The following is a 6886-nucleotide window of genomic DNA, read 5'->3' as shown; positions in this document are numbered from 1 at the left end:
TACATTGCCGTTTCCAGACGTAATGTCTGGACAGCGTTACGTCTGGAAACAATTACGTCACAACAAGTGGAAAACATGTTAATAGAAAACCAACTCAAACGAGAATACGAATCCAACTGCCATCAATCAATTGTAATTTTGGCCGCGGTGGTAGTGCGCCCGACTCACGATCGGAAGGCCGTGGGTTCGATTCCCGCCTCTACCAGATATTTTTCTCGAGGAATTTTATCTGGTAGAAGCTGGGATGATTCTGCAACCGTGTTAGGAATCACACGTTGAAAGGTAAGACCTCGTTAGTATTCAGCTCGCACAAGTTTCTCAACTTCTGAGAGTTGTCGTTCGTATGGGGGCGACAGCTGATTAACGGAAAAACATATTTTAAACAGATTAAAATATATTTCGTGCATTCAGTCTCTGTAACACTGAAAAAAGCTCGACAAAGAACTCTGCCACATCAAGAAAGATCTCTAACAGAAGAGCACTAAAAAAATTACGTAGGATAGATCTTGTACAGAAAACTACAAGAGTAGAGTCAGGATGAGAAGCCATCATAATTAGTCTTCACATCAGAAGACTATCAAAGGTAATGGAAAAAATTGGGTCTGACTACAACATTGGAATCTTTTCAGATTCAGGAATATCATCCGTAGCAGATTCTCAAAACCAAGTTAACAAAATCGGACAACCATCCTAATCATTGCAATCACCCAATATCATGTGAATACGTCAAATCCTGAATCGGTGGAACCAAAAGGCCCTTCAAAAATCTATACAGGGTGTAACTGAATAAGTTTGAAATATTCAAGGAGGTGATTCCTCATCGAAAAAAAGGATCTTTTATATTAAGAAACTTCATTGGAGCATCCCTTGTTAAGATACAGCCCCTTGAAGGGGTACATAAAATTTGTATAACAATTTTTTTCACAAGCACTGAAAAAGTTACAATATTGGAATCAACCTGACGTTTTGTACTATCAAAAAGACACTTAGCCAGTAATTCTTTTGGATTACCACATGGTTGTGAGGGGTGGAAACCGCAACCCTAAAATTCATTTCCGATGTAAATTTTTGTCTTATCATTTGTTTACCATTTGAAAATTTATTTCCGATAGCCTGTTTCATTCTAAACAAAAAATGTCTCATGGGTTTTTTACCCAAAATAAACCAGTTCGCATCAAAACATTATTTTACGAACAACTACAGAGATACATCGTTATCAATGCCAACTGATTTTGTTGTTATTTTGTAGTTATTACCTGCATTAAACGATTATAGGGTGATGAACAAAACTAATTTCTTAATAACAAAACACACAACATGTAGAAAGACAAATAAATGCTTTCAAATTGGTAAGTATAGTCAACATTTAATGTAACAACACTGCAAATATATTGGTTGTGAAATTTACAATAATATTCCACGAGAAATCAAAAGTTCAGAACAACAGAATTTGAAAAAAAATTGCACAATTAGATATTAAATGATATTGAAGAAATTGAAAATGTGCTCACATTGAAATAATTCAGTTCAACAGATAACTTATTTCACCCTCATTCATAATAAAATATCATCGTTGATACATTTCTTCATTTCAATTCATTTTTCAATGAACAATATATATTAACAGTTAACATAATCTTCATTTTTCAGCTTACCCAGTCAAACACAAGTGTTTACACTTGGCCGACTGTGTTGAAATATTATATATGCACTAACAATTTTTTGATATTTATACATTCGTTTGATATTGTACATTTGTTAATAATTTCGAATACATTTGAATGAATTTGTCAAAGGTAAAACATGAAATGTACATGAATGAAGTATCACAAAATACATAAATTTGAGACATGAGAGTGCACGTATAAAAAATCATATCATTGGAGTTTTTTCCAACACCAAACCGTTATTTCAACACTTCGACACGAGTCTCGATCACCAAGTGACCATCTTCAAGAGAAAGATCAAACTAATCATACTCACAAAGCTAATTTTTCATATCATAGATATTTGTTCTAGGCACCTGCGTCTTGAGTGTCTTGGAATGATTTTATAATTTGACTTATCCAATTGTCTTAACCCTGCGTCCGACATGTGGACTTTTGTAACATTTGTAGACACATGGGGTGTGTGAGATCCCAATATGATTTTTCTATTAAAATTAACATTTTTTTGAATTGCAACATAGTTGTTCTGAGAATGATATACTGTAACATCTCTTTTTGCAATAAAATAATTTTTGATTCACCAAATCGAGCAATAAATCGTTATATTCCGTCTTTATTGAAACAATGGGTTCTTTTAATGGAAAAAAATATAGATTTACTCGAAAAAGTCTTCTGCACATAAAACGACTAAATACATATCAAATTGCTGTTTCAAACAAATAATAAAACATCATAAAATGGAAATAAAAAAAAATTATTGAAAATCATAAAAAGTTACAGGTCATCAACGTTTGCCATTTCTACGCAAGATTTGCAGTATATTTCTGCATGGTCCAGACATATGAATTTATTGCATTTGTTACAAATGTATTTTGTATTTCGATCACGGGCACGATGGCAATCTTGAGACCTTCCCTGACCATTACGTTTGAGTCTTTTGGATGGAGGTTCCACAGTTCCGCCTTTAATCTTCGAAATATGGATAGTATTACTAACGATGCTAACAGTATCGCTCGTTTCATTACCATCAGATTCGTCAATTTCATCATCACTTCCTATTTCATCCCATAAAGACTGAAGACGGGCCATTTCTCGCTCATAATCACCTATTTTTATCGAATAATTTGAAAAACTACTCGATTTGGTTTTCTTTGAATGCGCACAATTTTGGAACGTATAGAGACATTTGGGGTTTCGTGCACCCCAGTCGCTTCATAACAGGTCTGATTCATACATACGTCAAACGACAACTGATTTAAGATGTGAATATGAGAGTGGAGACTATATGGATGCGAAAGCTACTTAATATATCCGACGCTGGGGTGCCAATTTCGAAAAGTTATATGGAATTTTCTACGGCTGGGGTATGTCACACCCCACGTGTCGGACGAAGGGTTAAATTAATTTCACAATGTGTCCTTAAGTAATAGTCAGGTAAATTCAATAATTGAAATATTTTTAAGCTATATAAGGTATATAAAATTAATTTCACGAATTGCCTTATCTACTAGTCTTAAATTAATTTCACGAAGTTCCTTATGTAATAGTTAGGTATATCTAGTAATTAATATATTATGAGCTATATACAATTAATTTCACAATATTGCCCTGTCTACTCGACTTGAAATAATTTTACAATATGTCCTTATGTAATTGTCAGGTAAATCTAATAAATGAAATATAATTTCAACATTCATTTCAACATATTATTCATGCAGTCATTGTTCACTGTGGTTCTGGCGTTGAATGTAGTCATTATTACGCCTTGGTCAAAGAAGAAACGGACTGGTTTAAGTTTGACGATAGTCGTGTCACGAACTGTTCTAGCGATGCATTGAATTTATTGGAGCCTCTGGAGACACCCTACATTTTGTTTTATGAGAGAGAGGACATTGTTAGATCAAGATCTTCAGATGATGTGGTGCTGCAGGTTTCTCCGGGTTTTCCTGCAGCTGAAAAAGCAAATGCGCCACTGGAATCAATGAAGTCGCCCCGGAGCGCCAATTAATTTTTATTGTTGTATTTATTTTATTTTTATCGTTGTTTTAACACATTGTAATAAGGGAACAATTAATAACCCAATTTCCTATCATTTCAACAAGTTATATAGTATATATACTATTAGGTATTGGTCCACCATCGTTATTCATAATATTATTATGTTTACCCATTTCTACACTCTCGTAGAGTATTTTGGTCAAGATTCATACCACCAATACACGAAGAACTTTCGAAACATTTTCAAGGAACTAGGTATGAAGGTGGTTTTTAAAACAAGTCATGCCTTTTGGGAAGTCAGAAAAATAAAGTCGAGACTTCTGAAATGATGGTGGCCCAATATCTGATATTATATTATATATTTCGATTGATTGATTTTATATTGCTTATAATATTTCAATTATCAGATATACCTGACTATTACATAAGGATACATTGTAAAATTAATTTAAGACAAGTAGATAAGTCAAATTGTAAAATCAATTCAAGACACTCAAGACGCAGTTACCTAAAACAGTTATCTATGGTATGAAAAGGATAGCTTCGTAAGTATGATTAGTTTGATCTTCCTCTTGAAGATGATCACTTGGTGATCAAAACACGAGTCGGTGTGTTGAAATAACGGTTTGGTGTTGGGAAAAACTCCAGTAATATCAACTACGACACCAAAGGTTTAGAACAGTGCATCACAAGTAGAAAAAAGCAAAAAGCAGTCCAAAATTGTAAAGCAGGATTCACGACTAAGAAATTTCAGTAATCATTTTGTATGTACTGTTAGAAGTAAAAATAATAATTGAATGAATAATGAATAAAATCTCCTCGATACTATGTACGCTAGCACAATTGCAGAATAAAATGTCTCCAAAACAGTATTTCCGATCAGGTATCAACTTTTGCCACTTAGTCAATACCGAATAATGTCAGTCTTCAAGCATACTTTCAATTTACTGAACAGTAAATTTGGTAGTCTAAAATATCAAATGAGGGTTGACTCGCTTGATTTATCGGAAAATGAACAAGAATAAATCCTTTTTGAGATTAATTTGTATCCACTTTGAATTAAAAATTTTGAAGATACTTTGATATGGAATAGAGGTGAATTGTGCGATGAGTATTCAATTGTATACATTTCTGGAAAAATCAAAACATAATATATCATACAGGTTCATTATTTCGAAACCATAATGGCTGAGACTTCACCTCGACGTGAATATTTCCACATTCATATTGAATGTATCGAATCACTGAATCATTTTGCCTTTTCTTTCTCATTTGAAAATTCTACTACAGAAAGAACAGTATAACAGTTACTAATAATTTCAATCTGTCAGAAACTTTCGCTAATATTACTGAAATTGCCACAAAATGTCATTAATACCGGTTCGCAGTCCATTTCAAATATTGGGAGGACGTTACTCATTCCCAGGAACCTTAACCATTCATATTTCCTGTGAAAATCTGCAGCGAAATGTGACATTACAGAAAGTTAATCACATATCGATACGCCTATTTGATGTCAATTCAAAAAAATATGGAGCCGGTTAGAATTAATCGGGGAATCAAATACACATTTATTAGAAAAATGGTCCCGGAAATCGATTCCTCTTGAATTTATTATGATATATTGGCTGTCTTTTTGGGCGCTATTACATTCGATAACATCATATTGAAAAAAAAAACAGTGTGATGATAACACTAAAACGATATGAATAACGAGATTTGGGCTACTCCACAGACAGTGATTTCTCAATCACTACTCGTTTCCAAAGTTTCGAGAAATAATCAATTAGGGTTAATTTTCATCAAAGGAATAGGTGAATAGGAAGGTAGAAACCTTTCAGAATTGAAAAACATTCGAAAAATAGAAATGAAATTCCTGGACATTGAATTATAGAACCATACGCCATACAGCATATCACGAGTGGAAGATTTTCCATATCATTAACGTTCGAGAAGAAAGTAAACAATACATTGCCGTTTCCAGACGTAATGTCTGGACAGCGTTACGTCTGGAAACAATTACGTCACAACAAGTGGAAAATATGTTAATAGAAAACCAACTCAAACGAGAATACGAATCCAACTGCCATCAATCAATTGTAATTTTGGCCGCGGTGGTAGTGCGCCCGACTCACGATCGGAAGGCCGTGGGTTCGATTCCCGCCTCTACCAGATATTTTTCTCGAGAGATTTTATCTGGTAGAAGCTGGGATGATTCTGCAACCGTGTTAGGAATCACACGTTGAAAGGTAAGACCTCGTTAGTCTTTAGCTCGCACAAGTTTCTCAACTTCTGAGAGTTGTCGTTCGTATGGGGGCGACAGCTGATTAACGGAAAAACATATTTTAAACAGATTAAAATATATTTCGTGCATTCAGTCTCTGTAACACTGAAAAAAGCTCGACAAAGAACTCTGCCACATCAAGAAAGATCTCTAACAGAAGAGCACTAAAAAAATTACGTAGGATAGATCTTGTACAGAAAACTACAAGAGTAGAGTCAGGATGAGAAGCCATCATAATTAGTCTTCACATCAGAAGACTATCAAAGATAATGGAAAAAATTGGGTCTGACTACAACATTGGAATCTTTTCAGATTCAGGAATACCATCCGTAGCAGATTCTCAAAACCAAGTTAACAAAATCGGACAACCATCCTAATCATTGCAATCACCCAATATCATGTGAATACGTCAAATCCTGAATCGGTGGAACCAAAAGGCCCTTCAAAAATGTATACAGGGTGTAACTGAATAAGTTTGAAACATTCAAGGAGGTGATTCCTCATCGAAAAAAAGGATCTTTTATATTAAGAAACTTCATTGGAGCATCCCTTGTTAAGATACAGCCCCTTGAAGGGGTACATAAAATTTGTATAACAATTTTTTTCACAAGCATTGAAAAAGTTACAATATTGGAATCAACCTGACGTTTTGTACTATCAAAAAGACACTTAGCCAGTAATTCTTTTGGATTAACACATGGTTGTGAGGGGTGGAAAACGCAACCCTAAAATTCATTTCCGATGTAAATTTTTGTCTTATCATTTGTTTACCATTTGAAAATTTATTTCCGATAGCCTGTTTCTTTCTAAACAAAAAATGCCTCATGGGTTTTTTACCCAAAATAAACCAGTTCGCATCAAAACATTATTTTACGAACAACTACAGAGATACATCGTTATAAATGCCAACTGATTTTGTTGTTATTTTGTAGTTAGT

The sequence above is a fragment of the Leptinotarsa decemlineata genome, unplaced genomic scaffold (assembly GCF_025532065.1).
Source record: "Leptinotarsa decemlineata unplaced genomic scaffold, Ldec_3_MD MMD2_tig00005009_RagTag_RagTag, whole genome shotgun sequence".
Classification (NCBI taxonomy): domain Eukaryota; kingdom Metazoa; phylum Arthropoda; class Insecta; order Coleoptera; family Chrysomelidae; genus Leptinotarsa; species Leptinotarsa decemlineata.
The sequence above is the reverse complement of the archived record's forward strand: the minus strand, read 5'-3'. Positions refer to the sequence as shown.